At 41.7% G+C, this 21,842-nt stretch overlaps 1 non-coding gene across 1 annotated transcript; it reads right to left on the bottom strand.

Moving 5' to 3' along the window:
* Positions 1 to 18,868: 18,868 nt before the first annotated feature.
* Positions 18,869 to 19,006, bottom strand: LOC114814042. The gene has a single exon (XR_003761785.1). It is a non-coding gene; the product is annotated as a small nucleolar RNA SNORA7 (small nucleolar RNA).
* Between the last annotated feature and the right edge of the window lie 2,836 nt (positions 19,007 to 21,842).

The following is a 21,842-nucleotide window of genomic DNA, read 5'->3' as shown; positions in this document are numbered from 1 at the left end:
TGGGGTGGCTACAACAAATCGAGTTGGACACAGTCCCTGTCCCATGTGGGGCTCACTGTCTCAATCCCCATTTTACAGATGAGGTAACTGAGGCCCAGAGAAGTGCCATGAATTGCCCAAGGTCACACAGCAGACAAGTGGCAGAGCCGAAATTAGAACCCATGACCTTCTGACTCCCAGGCCTGTGCTCTATCCTGTATGCCATGAATGCTCACTGTTCTAAGTGCTGGGGTAGATACAAATTAATCAGGTTGGACACAGTCCCTGTCCCACATGGGGCTCACACTCTTAGTCCTCATTTTCCAGATGAGGTAACTGAGGCCCAGGGAAGTGAAGTGACTTGCCCTGAGGTCCAGGGAAGTGAAGTGGCTTGCCCAGGGACACACGGAAGACATGTGGCGGGGCTGGATTAGAACCCATGTCCTTCTGACTTCTAGGCCCATGTTCTATCCACTAAGCCATGCTGCCCCTCAAGCATGTATCACAGTGTTCTTCACATATTAAGTGCTTTGATGGATTGACTGACCGATTGGGCGATTGGTCCTGGATTGGAATAATGCTTAGGGAGCCATTGTGAGTGAACTATTTGATTGCATTAACTTTACACTTACAGTGATTTGAAAAGCTGTTTCCAAATAAGAATGTTAAAAGTAGTCCCAACCTGACAACAGGACAGAAATGTATGTGAAAGAGAAACTAAGAAGAGAATCCGAAGGACAAAATTCAGGAAAATTGATTTGGAATTGGTCTATACACAAAGATTGCTGTTGCTAGACCTGGGGTTTCAGTAATTAAGTAATAAAAACTCATTTAGCCCTTCCATGTTTTCTAGTTGAGAATGTATTTGCTGAACCTTTTCCCTTACGCCACCGAAAAGAAATCCTGTATCTGTAATGGAACTCTAAATTTCTCAAAGCTGGATGGTGTTTTTTTACTTTTATTATAGTCTCTGAGTGCCTGTTACAGGACTCTCTATGTAGCCGGCACTCCATAAACACTATCGAACGAATGAATGTGGGATTCCGGGAGATATTATGGGTTGAGCCACGGCTCCAACTCTGTCCTGGCTTCAAACTTCAAGATAATGTCTAGCAAGAGAATAAAGTCAAGAGTACTGAGAGCAGACAGAATTGAAAGTGAAATCCTACTCTGGAACTGCAATTTTTCCATGTCATTCCCTCAACAAAGAAAGAAGAACCAGTCGGCCAGCCAGCAGTCACCACATTTTTCTAGGTGGCGCCTCTCAAGGGAAATAGAGGCTGTGTTATCTGACCACCAAACCACTGATTCAAGCGTGCTTCCCCCCAGGATAGGGTCAGTTGTCCCGCTGACACCTCCAATTTAACATGTCTAAAACAGAACTCTTCTTTTTTCCCACCCAAACCTTCCCCTCCCCTCAACTCTCCCATCAATATAGACAAGATCACCAACCTCCGTGTCTCCCAAACTTAGCGATAAATTAATAATAATTGCGGTGTTTGCCAAGTGCTTACTATGTGCCAAGCACTATATTAGCACCGGGGCAGATACAAGATAATCAGAGTCCTACTTCCACAGCGGGTTACCAGTCTAATAGGGAGAGAACAGGTACTCGATCCCCATTTTACAGATGAAGAAACTGAGGCACAGGCCAGTGCTCTTTCTACTGGGCCACGCTGCATTATCACCAATTTGTCTGTCTCATTCAACCCACGTATTCAGTCTGTCTCCAAATCCTGTCGGTTTTACTTTCCCAACATTGCTAAAATCTGCCTTTTCCTTTCCATCCAAACTGCTATCACATGGATAATAATAATAGTAATTAATAATAATAATCATGGTTTTTGTTAAGCACTTACCATGTGCCAGGTACTGTACTAAATGCTGAGGTAGGTACAAGATAATCAGGTTGAATGCAGTCCCTGTCCCACACAGGGCTCACAGTCTTAATCCCCATTTTACAGATGGGGTAACTGAGACACAGAGAAGGTAAGGGACTTGGCCGAGGTCACACAGCAGACAACTGGCAAAGCCGGGATTAAAACCCAGTTTTGTCTGACTCCCAGGCCCATGCCCTATCCACTAGGCCATGCTGATCCAAAGCTCTTAACTTTTCCCATCTATACTACTGCATTCCTTCATTAATTCATTCAATTGTATTTATTGAGCACACACTCTGTATAAGAGCACTGTACTAAGTCCTTGGAAAGTACAATCCAGCAAGACTATAAGCCCCTTGTGGGCAGGGGTTGTCTCTCTTTATTACTGAATTGCACTTTCCAAATGTTTGGTACCGTGCTCTGCACACAGTAAGCACTCAATAAATATGATTGAACGCATAAAGAGAGACAATCCCTGCCCACACCAAGCTTACAGTCTAGAAAGGGAGAGACAGACATCAAAACAAGTAAACAAGCATCAATATAAATTAATAGAATTATAGATATGTACACATCAAAACAAGTAAACAGGCATTAATATAAATAAATAGAAATATAGATGTGGACATATATACACCAGTGCTGTGGGGTGGGGAGGGGGGTAGAACAAAAGGAGAGAGTTGAGGCAATTCGGAAGGGAGGAGGAGCTGAGGAAAGGTGAGGTGTTTCGTCTCGGAAGGCCTCTTGGAGGAGGTGAGCCTTCAATAGGGCTTTGAAGGGGGGAAGTGTGAGAGACAACCCCTGCCCACACTGAGCTTACAGTCTAGAAGGGGAGAGACAGACAACAAAACAAGTAAACAGGCGTCAATATAAATTAATAGAATTATAGATATGTACACATCAAAACAAGTAAACAGGCGTTAATATAAATCAATAGAAATATAGACGTGGACATATATGCACCAGTGCTGTGGGGTGGGGAGGGGGGGTAGAGCAAAAGGAGAGAGTTGAGGCAATGCGGAAGGGAGGGGGAGCTGAGGAAAGGTGGGGTGCTTAGTCTTGGAAGGCCTCTTGGAGGAGGTGAGCCTTCAGTAGGGTTTTGAAGGGGGAAAGTGTGATTCTTTGGCAGATTTGAGGAGGAAGGGTGTTCCAGGCCAGAGGTAGGATGTGAGCCAGGGACCAACAGCGGGACAGGCAAGAACGAGGCACAGTGAGAAGCTTAGAGGCACCAGAGGAGTGGAGTGTGAGGGCTGGGCAGTAGAAGGAGAGAAGGGAGGTAAGGTAGGAGGGAATAAGGTGACAGCTTTGAAGCCAATAGTGAGGAGTTTTTGCTTGATACAGAGGTTGATAGGCAACCACTGGAGATTTTTGAGGAGGGAGCGGACATGCCCAGAATGTTTCTGTAGAGATAAGCCGGGCATCTGAGTGAAGTATGGACTGAAGTGGGGAGACATAGGAGGTTGGGAGGTCAGAAAGGAGACTGGGGCAGTAATCCAGTCAGAATTGGATGAGTGAGTGTACTAACGTGGTAGCCGTTTGGATGGAGAAGAAAGAACGGATCTTGGCGATGTTGTGAAGGTGAGACCGGCAGGCTTTGGTAATGGATTGCGTATATGGGGTGAATGAGAAAGCGGAGGCCAGGATGACACCAAGGTTGCAGACTTGGGAGACGGGAAGGAGGGTTGTGCCGTCGGTGACGGGAAAGTCAGGGAGAGGACAGGGTTGGGGAGGGAAGATAAGGAGCTCTGTCTTGGACATGTTGAGTTTTGGGGGTGGGAGGACATCCAAGTAGAGATGTCCCAAAGGCAGGAGGAGATGCGAGCCTGGAAGGAGAGAGGGAGAACGGGGTGGAGATATAAACTTTGGTGTTATAAGCATAGAGATTATAGTTGAAGCTGTGGGAGCGAATGAGTTCACCAAGGGAGCGAGTGTAGATGGAGAATAGAATACTGCATCAGCCTCCTAACTGACCTATCTGCCTCCTGTGAGTCCCCTCTCCTTTCCACAATGATGATGATAATGATGCTGGCATTTGATAAGTGCTCACTATGTGCCGAAAACTGTTCTAAGCGCTGGGGAGATACAAGGTAATCACGTTGTCCCACGTGGGGTTCACAGTCTTAATCCCCAATTTACAGATGAGGTAACTGAGGCACAGGGAAATCAAGCGACTTGCCCAAAGTCACACAGCTGATCAGTGGCAGAGCCAGAATTAGAACCCACGACCTCTGACTCCCAAGCCCGTGCTCTTTCCACTAAGCCACGCTGCTTCCATACTTCACTCTGCTTTCTGGATCATGAAGAAACTAAATAGTCTTCCCTTGTATTTGCACATGACACTCCTGGGGGTGAACTTTATCCCAGGGTGTGGGTGCGGCTGGGAGGCCTGCTTCTTTAGACACCACTCAGTCGTAAAGATGTGGAACAGCAAAACAAGGGATGGATGTTTAAGAATGAGAAGGACCTGAACTTTGGTAAGTGGTTGGTGGCGGGGAGGGATCGGGGGGAGATGCAAAATTTGAAAACCGGGTAAACATTTTATGGGCTTCTGATTCCAGAAATGTTTTTCAAGCTGAGGTAGAGTCACTGAATCCGAAGCGAAAGGAGTTAAGTCCCGGAGCAGACCGGGTTTCCAAAAAAAGTAGCGTGGACATGTATGAGTTCTTTCCACCGCCAGGCAGCCCACCATAAAACAATAACCAGACCGAATTTGAAAGTAACACATCCGGGTGATAATTCTTGATTAAAGACTCCTTCCTTTCCCAAACACAACCAAAGAAAGAATCCTTTAATCATGTATCATCTTCTTATTGTCTGGACATTACAAGACGCGGTTTGTAACACATGTGCCTGATGATGAAAGATGAGTCCCCAAGGAGCTGTTTAATTGTTAACTCTCTGAAGGAAAGATAAATTGTAAGATCATCTTTAAACAGTGCAGGAAACAAGCAAGGAAAGTCTGATATGTACAGCGTTCAGAAAGTCTTTGTGTAGCTTTACATTTCAAGGACTTTTGATGTACAGTTGATGAAAAGAAAATTTGACTGTTTCTAAAAAAGCCCCGCATAATTATTTTCTGCAGTGTAGATTTTTTTCTTTGCTGCTAAAGGCTTCGGTTTTGCTAACCACTGCAAACAATTGAGCTTCTCATACCATTGCCAGATTTGTAACGTCAGCAATCTAAAATGAAAATGTGGTATGTCACTTAGAATGGATGATTTGAAGAAAATTCAAGTAATACTGCAAAAATCTCGTCGATTATGTCTTTGAGAATTATTTCTACTCTTTTGCAGATTTTTTGAAGTTTCAAGTTGGAGACGGATTTTATGAACACCTTACCTAAATGTATGCAAATACATTACACCGTTCATCCATTTCATATCGTTCATATTTAATTTTATTAAGCTTCAGACTACAGCATTTGGGCATTGTATTTTAGCACAATATGCTGCACTGAGTGCTGGGGTAGATGCAAGATAATCAAATTGGACACAGTGACAAAATGGGGTACGTAGTCTGAGAGAGAGGGAGAACAGTAATTTAATCACCATTTAAAAGATTAGGGAATTGAGGCACAGAGAAGTTAAGCGACTTACCCAAGGTCACTCAGCAGGCAAATGAAAGCTTCGGTATTAGAATCCAGCTCTTCTGACTTCTTGGCCAAAGCTTTTTCCAGTAGGCTGTACTGCTTCCTAATTAGGGTCCTAATCAATCATGTATTTGAGACTGCTAAAGAAATCTGTGGAATTTTGAACTCCTCCAGAATCCAAATGAGAGTCCTGTGAAAACCCCAGGGAACATGGCTGAACCAGCCCTCCAAAAAATGCTTAAAATTGGGATTTAATATCTATCAATCAATCAATCAATCAATCTACCCAAACTACCCTATTCAGACTGTGAGCCCTATGTTGCTATGAGTCTGTGTCTGACCTGATTATCTTGCATCTATCCCATACTTAGGACTGAAAAGCAGCGTGGTTTAGTGGAAAGATCAAGGGCTTGGGATTCAGAAGGACCTGGGTTCTAATCCCTGCTCCTTGTCTGCTGTGTGACCTTGGGCAAGTCACTTAACTTCTCTGTGCCTCAGTTACCTCCTCTGTAAAATGGGGATTAAAAGTGTGAGCCACACATGGGACGACCTGCTTACCTTGTATCTACCCCAGCACTTAGATCAGTGCTTGGAACATACTAAGTACCTAACAAATACCATTATAATTATTATTGTTTTTATTATTAACAAATATCATGATTATTTTACCTTGTTAACCGAGTTCATGTTCTGACATCTGAGTCCTCTGGCTTGGGCTGAGAAACAAGACACTAAAATACTTTCTTCTCCTGACCAGGTTGGCAATTAGGGTTAAATTTGCCTGTGCAGATTTGGACACAACCATCACTGCTCTACCAAAAATTCCCTTGTTCTGAGCAGACATGGTTCCGTTAACCCTCTTTTTTGTTCCCTTCTATTTCATCCCTCGCTGGGATGTGTTCTTCTATCTGTTCTTTCTGCTTCCATTAAGTTCCTTTCTCATCTTTTTATTCTGCCTTCACCTTTTGCAATCTGTGCCTTCCCCACTTCAATTTCTCCCCCAACACCATTCCCAGATGACGTCCGGGTTCCAGACCTGAACCCTGGAGCCAAAGCTGTTTTATATTCTAGTCGGTCCACCTGCCCCCATAAACAAGTCTGGAGGGGACTCTTGCATTTAGTGGAGGGAAGTCGTAACCTACTCCTGAGAAACCGGTAAGTGCTTATCCAATACCGTACAAAAAGAAAAGGGTGTGGAAATATTTTTCCATGTATTCGCAAACTTGAACAACTGGAAAATTTTGCTTGTCTTTAAAAATTAAAGCTTATTCCATTTTACTCTTCCCACTGATCAGCTGCAGAGACCTGGTGTCTGGAGTTCAGACTTGAAAGGGATAAAAGTCCATATTCTTCGACACAGGATTGGAGTGACAAAAATTAGTATTCTGGGTCACTGATGCAATTGACCACTACTTGCTCCAGTTGCTTACAAATACATGAAGGCATCTTAAAAGGCAGTGAAAGGGAAACCCGAAAAAGTCAAATACTACGGAAACTTAGTGTATTAGACACTGATAAATTGCAAAAGCCCTATTTAAAAAATAAATGACAGCTGTTTATATAAGGAGATCCTAGTCATTTTAATTATTACTTTTGGCAGCCATCTAAGGGTTTAATCTTTTCTAAATCCCATCGTCAAGTCTTCTAGCTAGAGGGTTCAGTTACTTTGAAAAAGATCTTCATCGACTACCTACTCTAATTCAAGTTATGCTCTGAAGCAATGCTGCTCGAGATAATTTTCTGGATAAAAGAGTAGGATTGTTCTAATTTACTAATTAACTGGAAAGTGAAGGGACTATAAAGGAATATAAAATGCATGCAAATCAGATTTCTCCTTCAGAGTGTTTCATATTAAAGGACATTTAAATGTTTGACACAAATTTCTGAAATTTACATTTCTTTATGTAGGTCAACTCTTTCATTAGAGCTTCCTCAATCAGCCTCCTTAGATCTAAGAGATATAGAACTAAAATAAAAACATATTCTTGCATTCAGGAACTGAATAAAGAAGTATTATGATGTAAAGAACGGACCCTAAGAAAAAATATTCAAAATATAATTGTTACATGTATCAGAACAGCATATTTTAGTTTTTCAGAAGTAGAAATTAGCACGTGAAAATTTTGAAGAGAAAAGTATTTTTCCCCCCAAAGATTTTATGCTAATTTAACTTTTCTAAAGTATGCATTATCGATTCAGAAACAAAAGTCTCCCTTCGATTTCAGAGTTCTAGAAGAAGGACATTATTTTCTAATAAGATTAATAACCTGAAGGAAACAGACAGGAAAAACTGACGGACCAATTATATAATTTGCATTTTTAAAAGCTCAGTTGCAGTGCCTAACCCCCCAAAAAATGAATCTGGGATTTGATTAACCTAATAAAATATTCAAAAGCAGAAAACCAGAACTTTTTTATTTTATTTTCAGAAACATTGCATGTTTGATTTTAGGTCATCAGGAAACCCTTTGTCTATTTCTTACAGTTTTTTTGTTTGCTTTTTTTTTTTTTCCGTGGTGACATTTAGTTGCAGAGTTTGCAGTATTTTTGATGAAGGAAAGAGAGACAAGTTAGAAATGAGATTCAGGTAGTCTCTTAGGAATGGATTTGGCATAAGAATATGAATCTCCTGACAAGTTGGCCACAGCCATTAAAATTTGTCATGCGATAATACAGTGTCAAAGATGGCAGGGAAATAGAAAGATGAAAACTTTCTTTTTTGTTTGTTTTCCAACATCACTACACTCATCTTTAAATGTCTACTGCATTTCAAATCAGTTGCAATATTTTTGAGGTTTCATTCATTCATTCATTCAATCATATTTTTTGAGCACTTACTGTGTGCAGAGCATTGTACTAAGCACTTGGGAGAGTACAATACAACAATAGACAGCCACATTCCAAAGAGGTTTCCAAAATGTTCTGCTTCCAGGGTTCAACGAATAAAGAAAAGAAACTCACTATCTCCCAAAAGAACATTGATATTCACAGGATTTTTAAAACAGTGCCTGGCACATCGTTAGCACTTAACAAATAACATTATTATTATTATTATCATTATTCATCAAAAACAGACTCATATTTTACCAATTTTGAAGGGTTTGAAATAAAACTGAGTGCATTACATACATGAATCTGCAGTTTTCTGGGGCAAAAATCAGTAAATTGGAGCTATTAGTTGAGTGTTTCCTATGTGTGGAGCACTGTACTGAGCCCCTGGAAAAGTACAAATAATAAAGTCGGTACACATGCTCCCTGCCCACAAGGAGCTGAAAGTCTATAGGGTTAGACAGACATTAAAATAAATTACACATGTGGAGAAATAGACTCAATGGGAGAGGCTAGAATGCACCAAAAATGAAAACACTTTAGCTGATACAGTGCACTGGATTTGAGAAATAATTTTTTAAGATTTTTAAAGTATCTTTAATGGCATAATAATGTTTTACTTTTCCCAAACATCAGTTAATTATTCCACTCTCAACGGATCAAGTTGTGGCTCACTAAGCCTGTTTATTTCATAATGATTCACTGATTAGCTTTTAATGTCTAACATGAATTTTCTACTTTAATTATTTTGGGGTTTTAAACAAAACCTGATAAATTAACCACTTGGTCTAAAAGAACCATTCCCCAAAAGCTGGGCTGAAATTTGGTTCTGGATGTGTACTTTCCCTCCAGATTCTACAACCTGTGATTGACGATCTGATGAGTAACTACATTTGCATGTCTTCAGAAATTTAACCCAAATGTAGTCTTATGAAATAGGTACCTGTGGAATATATCTTAATAATAATAATAACACCTGTGATACTTGTTAAATGCTTACTATTTGTTTAGCTCGGATGGCATTGGGGTTGATACAAGATAATCAGGTTCCACATGGGGCTCAGAGTTTAAGTAGGAGGGAAAACATGTATTGAATCCCCATTTTATTGGGTCTTAGAGAAATGAAGTGACTTGCCCGAGGTTACACAGCAGGTAAGTGCCAGGGCAAGGATTAGAACTCAGGTCCTCTGACTCCCAGGCCCATGTTTTTTTTCCATTATGCCATGCTGCTTCTCTGTTATTTTATGATCATTATCATAATTTTTATTATTATATTTGTGAAGTGCCTACTATTTGTCAAACAGTGTTCTAAGCACTAAGTTATTCAGATCAGACACAGTCTCTGTTCCACATGGGGAGCTCAGTTTAAATAGGAGGGAGAATAAGCATCGAATCCCCATTTTATCCTTCTTCGAAAGGAAGTGAGAAACTTAAAGAGACATGTAAAAATGGGAAGGCTTTCTGGTCTGCCAAAACCAGAATTCTCCTTTTTTTAAAAAATAAATGAATAATTAAGCACTATGTGCCAGACACTTTATTAAGCATTGGGATAGAAACTAACTAATCAGGTTGGACACAGGCTGTATCCTAAATAGGCTCACAGTCTTATTCTCCATTTTTCAGAGGAGGCAACTGAGGCACAGAGCAGTGAAGTGACTTGCCCAAGGTCACACAGCACACAAGTGGCAGAGTCAGGATTAGAACCCAGGTTCTTCTGACTCAGTTCAAGATCTGTCCATTTTCTTAAGTGAGAGAGCTGTGCTTCAGACTGTGAACTTCAACAGTCTGGCTTGGGATTGCTTTTGCCCTCACTTGAAGTTGAAAGGACACATTAGTATGATCGCTTAGTACAGTGCTCAAGCACTTAGTACAGTGCTTTACCCAGAGTAAGTGCCAATATGGGAAGCAGCGTGGCTCAGTAGAAAGAGCCCGGGCTTGGGAGTCAGAGGTCATGGGTTCAAATCCCATCTCTGCCACTTGTCAGCTGTGTGACTGTGGGCAAGTCACTTCACTTCTCTGTGCCTCAGTTCCCTCATCTGTAAAATGGGGACTATGACTGTGAGCTTCACGTGGGACAACCTGATTACCCTGTATCTACCCCAGCGTTTAGAACAGTGCTCTGTACATAGTAAGGACTTAACAAATACCAACATTATTATTATTATTATTATTACTCTGTGCCAAGCATTGGGCTCAGTTCTGAAGTAAATAACCAGAAGGGCATCATCCCTCTCCCACGTGGGACTCATTGTCGAAAAGGGGTAGAGAACAAATATTTTGTCTCCATTTTATCAATAAAGACACTGAGGCCTAGAGCAGATAAGGGACTTGTTCAAGTTCACACAGCAGGCAAGTGTTGGAGGTGAGGCTAGAGCCAAGGCCTTCTGACTCCCAGCCCCATGCTTGTTCCACTTTGTGCCTCAGTTATTTGGACTTGACCAAACTTGGTTTGTTTGACGGGCAGCCATTCTACCGAAGGCACAGAAACCTGGGAAGCGTGTGCCGGCTGGATGGATACCTGGGTCCTCAGCTAAATAATGCCATTGCTTGTGGGTGTCTTGCGTCATCAAGTCTAATTTCATTTTTGGTTGTGCAACAGTAAACCTTTCAATTGGATCTCTTTTGTGGGGGGTGGGGCGAGGAGTTGGGGAGGCTTAAATGTCTGCACTGAAGACCTACAGTCTCTAGACTGTAAGCTCGTTGTGGGCAGGGAATATGTCTGTTTATTTTGTACTGTACACTCCCAAGTGCTTAGTACTGTGTTCTGCACACCCTTAGTGCTCAAAAAATTCGAATGACTGACTGACCTAAGAATGTTTTGCCATTTATTGAAAATGCAAGGAAGGTTTTGAGTCAAAATGTTTAGTCAGAGACAGTTGTGTAATGATAGGTGGATCAGAAGACCAACAGACTCTCCAGATGTCATCCATTCTATTTCCCCCCAGCTATATTATTGTGGAAACAGTGGAGAACAGATTAGAAATCTCCCAGGTCAGGCAGGGCAAGAATTCCATGCTCCTGATGACTGCCCCCCGGCTCCACCCCAAGTGATATCATACAGCTATTACTAGTCCCCAGAAACCTCCCCTGCCCATTCCTCATCCCCCAACCAGTGAAGAGCCAGATTGAAAATATTTCTGGTCTCCCTAAGGTAAAATTGCTTTTATCACTTCATTTTTAGAGAGACTTTATAGTTTCCTTATCACCCTCCAAAAACCACTCAATGAAAAGCAAACTCTTGCAAGAAAGGCAGATTAAAACAGATGAGCATGTGCCAGCTAGGATGGTTAAATCATCTACAGGCACAATGACTGAGAAACTGTACTTTCATTAGGACAAGAAAAACAGTGCAACACCATTACCTATAATTATATTGGTGCAATACTAATATCATCTAATCCTAAAATGGACCCATCAAAATATCGATCAAGTAGAATAATTCCTTACTTGATTCTGCTTGAATGATTATAGAGTAGTCAGTCAATCAACCAAATTTATTGAGCATTTACTGTAGGCAGGGCACTGTTCTAAGCATATGGGAGAGTACTATATAACAGATTTGGTGGACATGTTCCCTGCCCACAAAGAACTTACAGTTTAGAGGGGTAGATAGACATTAAAATAAATTATGTATACTTATATAAGGGCTGTGGAAATGAGCGTGGGTGAATAAAGGGTATAAATCCAAATGCAAGGTCAATGCAGAAGGGAGAGGGAGTAGGGAAAATGGGGGCTTATTTGGGGAAGCCTTCTTGGAGGAGATGTGCCTTCAATAGCAGCATGGCCTGGTGGATAGAGCACAGGCCTGGGACTTAGTAGAACCTGGATTCTAATCCAGGCTCTGCCACGTCTCTGCTGTAAGACCTCGAGCAAGTGACTTCATTTCTCTGTGCCTCAGTTACCTCATCTGTAAAATGGGGATTAAAATTTGCGGGCCCCAAGTGGGACAGGGACTGTGTCCAACCCGATTTGCTTATATCCACTCCAGTGCTTAGTACGGTGCCTGGCACATAGTAAGCACTTAAATACCACAATTACTAATTATTAATAAGGCTTTGAAGGTAAGGAGAATGGTAGTCTGTCTGCTATGAAAGGGATGGGAGTTACAGGCCAGGGGCAGGGTGTAGGCGAGGGGTCAGCAATTGGATAGATGAGACTGAAGTACAGTGAGTAGATTTTCATTAGAGGAGTCAAGTGAGCTTTTTGGGTTGTAGCAGGAAATCAGTGAGGTAAGATAGGAGGGGGCAAAGAGATCGAATGCTTCAAAGCCAGTGGCAAAGAGTTTCCGTTAGATATGAATGTGGAGTAGTTCCTTGATGTCTTAGGACAAAATAAAATTTATTGTAAGCCATCATTCTCAGGCACACAGGATGGTGGACAACAGGTCCAGAACAGTCCACCTTCAGGTCTCTTTTACAACTAAAGATATTACCTTTCTTCAAACACATGGAATTTGTTACTGTAGGAAGTTGCAATGGCTGAAATACCAGCAGTTTTAAGTGATGTTGGGTTGTATTCATAAATGAGAAATCCATAATCGAAGGACAAGTAGAGGTGTAAAGGGAAAAATTAGGACTGTTAGGAAGAAAATGATTGACCGCTGCCAAACATTTCCTACTGTAGGAGGCAGCATATTGATTGGAATGGATGAATTGTTGGGATGACCAGTCATGATATTGCTTCTTTTCTTATATGATACATTTTCCACACCCCCATTTAACTCTCGAATTACCTATGCACTTACCTCTGTAACTTTTCAGCCCTTTATATTCGCCCTGAAGTCAGCCCCACAACACATATATTTATGTACATATCCATAATTTATTTATTTTAATTACTGTCTACCCCTTTAGACTGTAAGCTCCTTGTAGGCAGGAAACATGTCTACCATTTCTGTTATACGTAGTCTTCCAAACACCTTGTACAGTTCTCTGCACACAGTAAGCTCTCAATAAATAACCTTGATTGGTTGATAGAAAGTCAGAGCAGACCAAGTTCACAATCAACCAAGGATGTTTATTGAGCACTTACTCTATCCGGAGCACTGTACTAAGCTCTGGGGAGAGTACAGTACAACAGAGTTGGTAAACACATTCCCTATACAGACTGGAGACAAGAAAAGAGTTTCCCTTTTTTAGGCTGACTTCACAGGATGTTGCAGAAGACAGAACAAACAAGAGCTGCAATATAGCATTTTTATTCACTGACTAATTATGGAATAGAATTGAGACAGGTCAGTTGTTTCCTGGCTACAGGAGATGTCGTGTGACCAGAGTTTAACCTTGTGCATACTTGCTATATTAGGTTTTATTTAATATAATTTACTTCTCAACGTCCCATTAATTCTGATGTCTCCAAAGTGCCCTGAAAATACCTTAAAATATGCATAATTACCAAAAGGCAAATAAACATATATATATATATATATATATATATATATATATATATATATATACTTCACTGTGCTGCAAAGGAGCCTTAAAAAGTGGAGGTTTTGTGTCCAACAGGCCTAAGAACCCCCCCCCCCCCCGGAAATTGTGGCAGAATAGATGTAAGAAACACTTAGAATCATACAACATTAGATGGACAAAACCAATTTTTCTTGGCTTGTGAATATTATGTGTTTTTGTTCATACAACATTAGATGGGCAAAACCAATTTTTCTTGGCTTGTGAATATTATGTGTTTTTGTTCATAAACCAATCCTGTAAATAGTCACTGAAGAAGGATTTAAGGGCACTGTGAGACTTCCTTTGGCTTTCAAAGGCAGAAGAGACATTTAGTGGAAGAATTCTGAAGCCAGGCTTAACATTCAAGTTCCTCTGAAGGGAGAAATTCCACTGATATTGTTTTTGAAGGCTCCAAAACCTGTCCATGTTCTTTAACTGCCAATGCATAGTGGATTGGGGGAGGGAAATGAAGGGAGCAGGGAACTAAATGAAAGAATAATACGGACTAAACGATCAAAGTCAACTGCCACTGAATCTTTCATCAGGAACATAAGATCTATGGGAAGAGGCACCTGAACTCTTTAAATGCTCCCTTCCGTCTCTAGAGACTCTGAAGACATTCTCTTCGGCCTGATCATCCTCTAACATAGGGGATGTAAGAGTCTCAACCTAGAACAGCAACAAGAAATTACTTGAGATGATCCCAAGAGGAGGTAATCCCACTTTAAAGCACAAATAGAATAAAACAGCTCAAAGTGGGGAAAAGCATTGGAAGCTACACTGAAGTTTTGCCTCTAGCTGGCTGAATGGCTGTTTCAGAGATAATGAGGACTAAAACTTTTGAGAATTGCACGGTCTTAAAGTACATGGGGAAAATTCTTTCCCGAAACCAGCCGAAGACCTTGAATGTTATTGGCACTCCCTGCAATTTTTAACCTAGCCACTTAACAAATATTCTTCTATCACACAGGTCTACATATTTTCAATGATCTACCTCATCATAAATCTTGATAACATGATTTAAGTTAAACTTTTATTAAAATAATGTTAGGAAAAAACATTATTAAGGTTCTTTGACATGGGTATATGAGGGCGCTTGTAAAACAAAACTGTGGAAAAACCAAGGATTTTAACAGCTCCAAAAAGGGTTTTTTTCCCCTTGCGGTAATTTGTTGTAGAAAGCAAGGCGGTCTACATAATTAGGCATTTAGATGACACTCATTCATATCTTAGTAGAAAAGTGTTCACTACTTTTCACAAAACTCCTTCAAAGATCAACATTATATTATGATCTCTGTTTCAACAGGGAATTAAACTGAAATTCAAACTGAGCTGTAGTGATTGTCCAAGGTCATCCAGCAAATCATCAGCCCAGATTTTCCTGGCAGGGAATGAAGAAAGGAAGGAAGACAGGCAAGGCTGAGGGTGAGACCTATGAAACTGAAATCAGTGATGTTCTTCTGAAAGGCACCTAGACAGTGTACAGAGACTCCAAAACAAATTTCAAAAATACCATCTGCATCATATAGTCCAGTCTTTTTAGAAGATAAAATTTATAGTTCTTCCATATCCAAATAGAGCCGAGAAATTTAAAAATGACAGAATAATAACGTTTGATGGAGTTTAGAAGTCTCCCAGAGTTTTCATTATGATCTTTCCTTAGGGCAAAATGAACAAGCCTAGCCTGGCAGAGATTTTCTTCTTTATTTCTTTGAAGTTTTATTGAAAATGCCCTGCTTCAGAACAAAACTCCTCCACCAAAGAAGAAAATCTATTTAAAAGAAATGTGGTGTAATTTAAACAGGGAGCCTGGTTTTCCACTGTGGGGCAGGAGAGGAAGAGGAGAGTTAGCTGGGGTAAATGCATCTTTTCTATGAATCACTATCGATAGTGGGGGAGAAACTAGCCTTCTGTGGCATCATTTAGTCAGTGGGTTAGCCGGGTAACTCTCAAAAGAGGCAGAGGAGGGGAGGAACAAGAAGAGGACAGTTGGCAATGGGTTCTTCACTTTATAGTTAATATATATACAATGTGAAAAATAATGTAGGGACACGTATTCCCTGCCTCCAAGATGCTTACAATGTCACAGAGGAGTCATCCAGACAAAAATTATCTTCAGTTAGTGGGAGCAGGTGGAATAAAAGGATATAAAAATACCTAACAGGTATGAAAGAGCCTCTGTGTCACCTCTGAACATGGGTGTCCCCCTTAAACACTTTAATGGTTCCCTCTCCCCCAGCCCCACAGCATGTACAGCATATCCGTGTAATCTGCCATTTCCTCCCTCTGTGTCCCTCTAGATTGTAAGCTCCATGTGGTCAGGGATCTTATGGGTAGGGAACATATCTACCAACTGTGTAAGCTCATTGTGGGCAGGGAACGTGTCTGTTTCTTGTTGTATTGTACTCTCCCAAGCGCTTAGTAAAAAAAAAATGTTGATATTTGTTAACTGCTTACTATGTGCAGAGCACTGTTCTAAGTGCTGGGGTAGATACAGGGTAAGCAGGTTGTCCCACATGAGGCTCACAGTTAATCCCTATTTTACAGATGAGGTAACTGAGGCACAGAGAAGTGAAGTGACTTGCCCACAATCACACAGCTGACACGTGGCAGAGCCGGGAATCGAACCCATGACCTCTGACTCCGAAGCCCAGGCTCTTTCCACTGAGCCACGCTGCTCTGCACCCAGTAAGTGCCCAATAAATACGATTGAATGAATGAACTCCGTTATACTGGACTTTCCCAAGAGCTTAGTATAGTGCTGTGCACACAGTATGAGCTCAAAAAATACCAACGACTGATTGAACAAAGAAGTGCCGAAGATAAGAATGAAATATATAGGCGACTGCTGGGTTAGTACAACCAGGATTCCATGGAGGAGTTGCGATTTTAGGACGGTTTTGAAGATGGGGAGAGCTGTGACAGAGTGGGGATGAGGTTCCAGGCTCATGTATTCAGTCAGTTGGCCATTTTGAACGTACACAAGTAAAGGAGTTATTGTCCTGTGGCTTTTGCTTTTACTTTTTATAGCCTTGGTGCGGGAGGAAGTAGGCCCCAAGTTCCCTTGGCAACAAGACGAGTTGAAACGACATACAAAATCTGAATCATCACTGAATTATAAGAGGATTTCTGTTTCCAATCCTTGGAACTAATTTACGGATTTTTTTTTTCAGTGCTTGCTAGGATTCCAACTAAACCCTTTGTAGTGTAGCATGAGGAGAAGATCTTGGGCCTCTGCCACTGGATTCAGTAGAGATCTGTTCCCTGTGGACCCCTTGAGGCGACTCTGTGGGGAACAGGGGAGGGGAGAGAAGGGAATGAGGGTGGGGCTCGCTTCAGATTTTTGGAGGGGCTTCTCAGGGATTTTTACCCATAGAGCAGGCCCCTAGGCCTTGAGGAATGTTCACAAGAAGCCATTTTAACTCTACCAAAAACCCTCAGAAAACTGTGGCCCTTGACCTTTCCCATGTTCCCATACCCTCTCAAGTTTGCTGCCAGCTATGGACAACCAAATAGAGGTCATTGCTCCCTGAGAGACAAATGGACGCCGACTTCCAGTGCTTCCTTAGAACCCGACTTGGTTGGCAGTAGGTTTTCTAAAAGGGGTCGCTCCCTTGTAGGGAATATAAGTTCCTCCCAGGACAGATCGTAGCTCATCAGCTAGCCCGGGAGTAAACCTTAAAGGCAGAATTCATCTAGCTTCCTTCCCGCCGGGAAAGCCTGGCTTCTTGCACATACACATGTTTGAGTGTGACACGATGTATCAAATGCTTGCGAGAAGTCCCCAGAAGGAAGCTACATGCTCATTGCCTTCCAGGTGCTTATAATCTAATGGAGAGGACAGAGAGAGCAAGCACAGTAAATTAGTTATTTACAAAGAGTGGGAGCAGGAAGAAGAACAAGAGTCTAACAGGAAGTTATACAAATATATCAGGATAAAATTTCTTTAGTCTGCAGAATCAGGCTGGAAATGAGACAACAATAGCCAATCTCAGAGCAATTCAGAACTTCTGCTTCCATTCCAGATGAAACCAGAAATGCATCTGGAGGAGCAGCGTGGCTCAGTGGAAAGAGCACGGGCTTTGGAGTCAGGGCTCATGAGTTCGAATCCCAGCTCTGCCACTTGTCGACTGTGTGACTGTGGGCAAGTCACTTCACTTCTCTGTGCCTCAGTTCCCTCATCTGTAAAATGGGGATTAAGACTGTGAGCCCCACGTGGGACAACCTGATTCCCCTATGTCTACCCCAGCGCTTAGAACAGTGCTCGGCACATAGTAAGCGCTTAATAAATACCAACATTATTATTATTATTATTATCTGTGAGCAAAAAATTGAAAATAATGTGAAAACAGCACCCTTCCACCTCTTTTGAACATTAGTCTTTGGTTCAAGCGGCTTATAACCCTCCTTGCATCAACCTCCTCACTGAATTACCTGCCTCCTTTCTCTACCTTCACCAGTTTTTACTGCACTTTGCTGCTGAGCTCATATTTCTGAAAAATGTTTAGTTCCCATCTTCCCACTCCTCGAAGACTTCCAGTGATTGACACTTCATCTCTACATTGAACAGAAACTCTTTACTACCGGCTTTAAAGCACTCAATCGGCTCTCCATCTCCTTCCTTACTCACTGATCTACTACAGCCCAGCATGAACACTTCACTCCTCTAATGCCAGCCTACTCACCGTACCTCTCGGTCCTGGAACTCCCTCCACCTTCAGATCTGATGAACCACCACTCCATCATATCACATCTCCTCCGAAAGGTCTTCCCCAACTAAGCTGTCATTTCTGCTACTCGCTCTCCCTTCTGCCTCCCCCCATGACCTTGGATCGGTAGCCCTAAATCAACCTGTCTAGTGTGATTAGCATGTATCTACCTCGGGGCTTAGAATAGTCCTTGACACATAGTAATGTGCTTAACAAATCTTGTCTTATGTTGGAGAGTTGTCTCCGACCCATAGCAACGCCACGAACACATCTTTTCCAGAATGCCCCACCTCCATCTGCAGTCGGTTTTGTAGTGTATCCATAGAGTTTTCTTGGTAAAAATACAGAAGTGGTTTACCATTGTCTCTTTCCACACAGTAAGTTGAGTCTATGCCCTCAACTCTCTCCGCTGCCCAGCACAGGTGAGTTTTGACTTGTAGCAGATTGCCTTCCACCCGCTAGCCACTATCCAAGCTAGGAGTGGAATGGATATGCCTCTGCTTGACTCTTCCTCCCATAGTTGAGACGGGTAGAGTACTGGAAACTCTCCAGCTGTGACCCTGAGAGGGGAGCTTAACAAATAGCATAATAATAATATTGGCTTGATGTTCTCCCCACCCCCAGATTCACAGCACTTAATGTACATATCGCTCCTCCTCATCTAGACTGTAAGCTCTTTGAGGGCAGGGATCACGTCCACCAACTCCATCATAGAGTACTCTTCCAAATGCTTAGTGCTTTTTTTCTCCCGACCTGGTTCACACCGTATCCTGGCTGTAAGAATGTTGTCCTATTTAACCAAAATTCGTAGTGAACAATCGGTGCTAGAAGAACTGAGTGCATTTCTTCAAAATCAAATTGATGGCATAATGGATTAAGAAGAAATATAGCCTAGTGGAAAGAGCACAGAACTAGGAGGAGGCCTGCTGTGTGATCTTGGGCAAGTCATTTTAATTCTCTGTGCCTCAGTTTCTCTATAGATAAAATGGTGGTAAAAATACTCATTTTTTCTTCTCCTTAGATTGTGAGGTGTGGGACAAGGAGTGTGTCTGATGTAGGTATCTTGAATCTAGAATCTACCCCAGTGCTTAGCACTTCATAAACATTCAGCAAATATCATTATTGAAATTGTTAACTTTATTGAATACATAGGCTAGTAGACGATCATATGATACATTTACTGTGGATCTGAGGGACATTCATTCATTTTACCATATGCCAAAAGGGTAGGTTCTGGAGGTGTACAGGAGATGGGACACAGAGGAGAGTAAACAACACCTAAAGTTAAAATGATGTCAGTATGATTGCGAGAACTTGATTTTGAAATATTTTAAGTTTTAGTTGTCACGCTCTTGGCTATCTATGTTTTATATGGTATTTAGGAAACCAGAATGTTGTGGTAGGTGAGCTTCAAAACAAAAAAGCTGAAATGCAGTTAGAAGAATATTCACTCCAGACCTAAAAATGCTCCTCAAGTTAATTTGTATGCATACCTTCCAGAGGGATGTTTTCAAAATTATTCCCAGAAAGGACTTGAACAATGACCTAACTTTGATGTTTCTTTGACCTTCCAAGTTGTTCAATTGGCCTTCTTTTTTCCTACCACTCTAATTCCTAGAAACTAGTTCTGCTTAGATTTACTTAAAATAACATGAGCAACAGGCTTATACTATCCAAAATCCATGTTGAGACATGAAGAATTATAATCGAATTTAACTTCAGTTGATTTTTTGGAAGTCCTTTTGCTTGTTGTTAAATCTACTGTTTAGTTACCTTATCAGATCTAGTCATCCACAGCCTAATTCAACCAGTACTTACTTCCATTTGTGAGCATTTGAGTCTTGAGTTTCTTAAACAATAAGCCTGTATTGTTGTGGTTTTGATATTTTAATTGGATAAATGCGCAATTTCTTTTTGTTTACTTGAACCATTCCTAAATGAAGTCATAATGTGTATTTCATGATATTGTGTAACTTGTTTTGTTTTCCATTTTATTAAAAAACAGAATAAGGAACATTGCCTTGGTACTATGGGATATTACTAAAAAGGAACTTACACTTTCCCACAGTTGCCAAATTTAGACTGAAAAGATCAGACTTAATAAAATTAAAGTTCCCAACATCACTGAGGCTCTCTGATGTCTCACATTCACTTATTATTCATCACTGAAATAATTAGGTTTGTTTCTCTTCCAGTCAGAAAAATCCCAGCTAATTGACATTTTACTTGAGCTCCTCCCTTCACTTTTTTTTTCTTCAGGCACTGGACCTACACTGTATTTCTCTGGTTGGATTCCTGCCCACCCCACCCTCTCAGTTCATCTACGCCCGAAGAGTTGATTGGTTCATGAATTATGCAGTGCTTTCTCCTACTCATTGATTTGAAGATTATCATTAAATCAATCACCGACCACCCTTCTCCTGCAGGGCCGCTGTCTGTCTCTCTCTGTCTCTTAGGCCATCGATATTGGGAGAGTTCATTAGACCAGGAAGCATACAATGCTTTCAACTCATTGGTTCCCAGATAGTCCTGCACCAATCACTGGTCACTATTCTCCTGTGAAGCCGCTGTCTACCAATCTTTTTGGGCTCTTTTCCTTATCTGTCCCTCTCTTCCTCTCCATCCAGACTGCTGCCACATTAGTCCAAGCTCTTAGCCTATGCCTCCTTGATTACTGTATCAGCCTCCTTGCTGACTTCTTGGCCTCCTGGCTCTCCTCAACAGAGTCCATACTTCACTCTGCTGTCCGAATCATTTTTCTTCAAAAACGTTCAGTCCATGTTTCTCCACTCAAGAACCTCCAGTGGTTTACCATCCACCACTCTCCTTACCATTGACTTTAAAGCACTCGAACACCTTGCCCCTTCCTACCTCCCCTCACTAATCTCCTACTACAACCCAGCCCACACACTACGCTCCTCTAATGCCAATCTACCCCCTATACCTCAATCTCATCTGTCTTACCACTGACTTCTCACCCATGTCCTGCCTCTGGCCTGGAATACCCTCCCTCTTCATATCTGGCAATCACTCTCAGCCCTCTTCAAAGTCTTATAATAATAATTATGGTATTTGTTAAGCGCTTACTATGTGCAGAGCACTGTTCTAAGCACTGGGGTAGATACAGGGTCATCAGGTTGTCCCATGTGGGGCTCATTTTTTTAATCCCCATTTTTACAGATGAGGTAACTGAGGCACAGAGAAGCGAAGTGACTTGCCCAAGGTCACACAGCAGACGAGTGTCGGAGCCGGGATTAGAACCCACGACCACTGACTCCCAAGCCCGTGCTCTTTCCACTGAGCCACTCTGCTTCGCTTATTGAAGGCACTCCTCCTCCAAGAGGCCTTTCCTGACTAAACCCTCATTCCCTTTCTTCCATTCCCTTATGCATCATCCTTGCCTTTG

The sequence above is a fragment of the Ornithorhynchus anatinus genome, chromosome 8 (genome assembly GCF_004115215.2).
Source record: "Ornithorhynchus anatinus isolate Pmale09 chromosome 8, mOrnAna1.pri.v4, whole genome shotgun sequence".
Taxonomy (NCBI): Eukaryota; Metazoa; Chordata; class Mammalia; order Monotremata; family Ornithorhynchidae; genus Ornithorhynchus; species Ornithorhynchus anatinus.
Note: the sequence above shows the minus strand (reverse complement) of the source record. Positions and strands in the feature narration are given on the sequence as shown.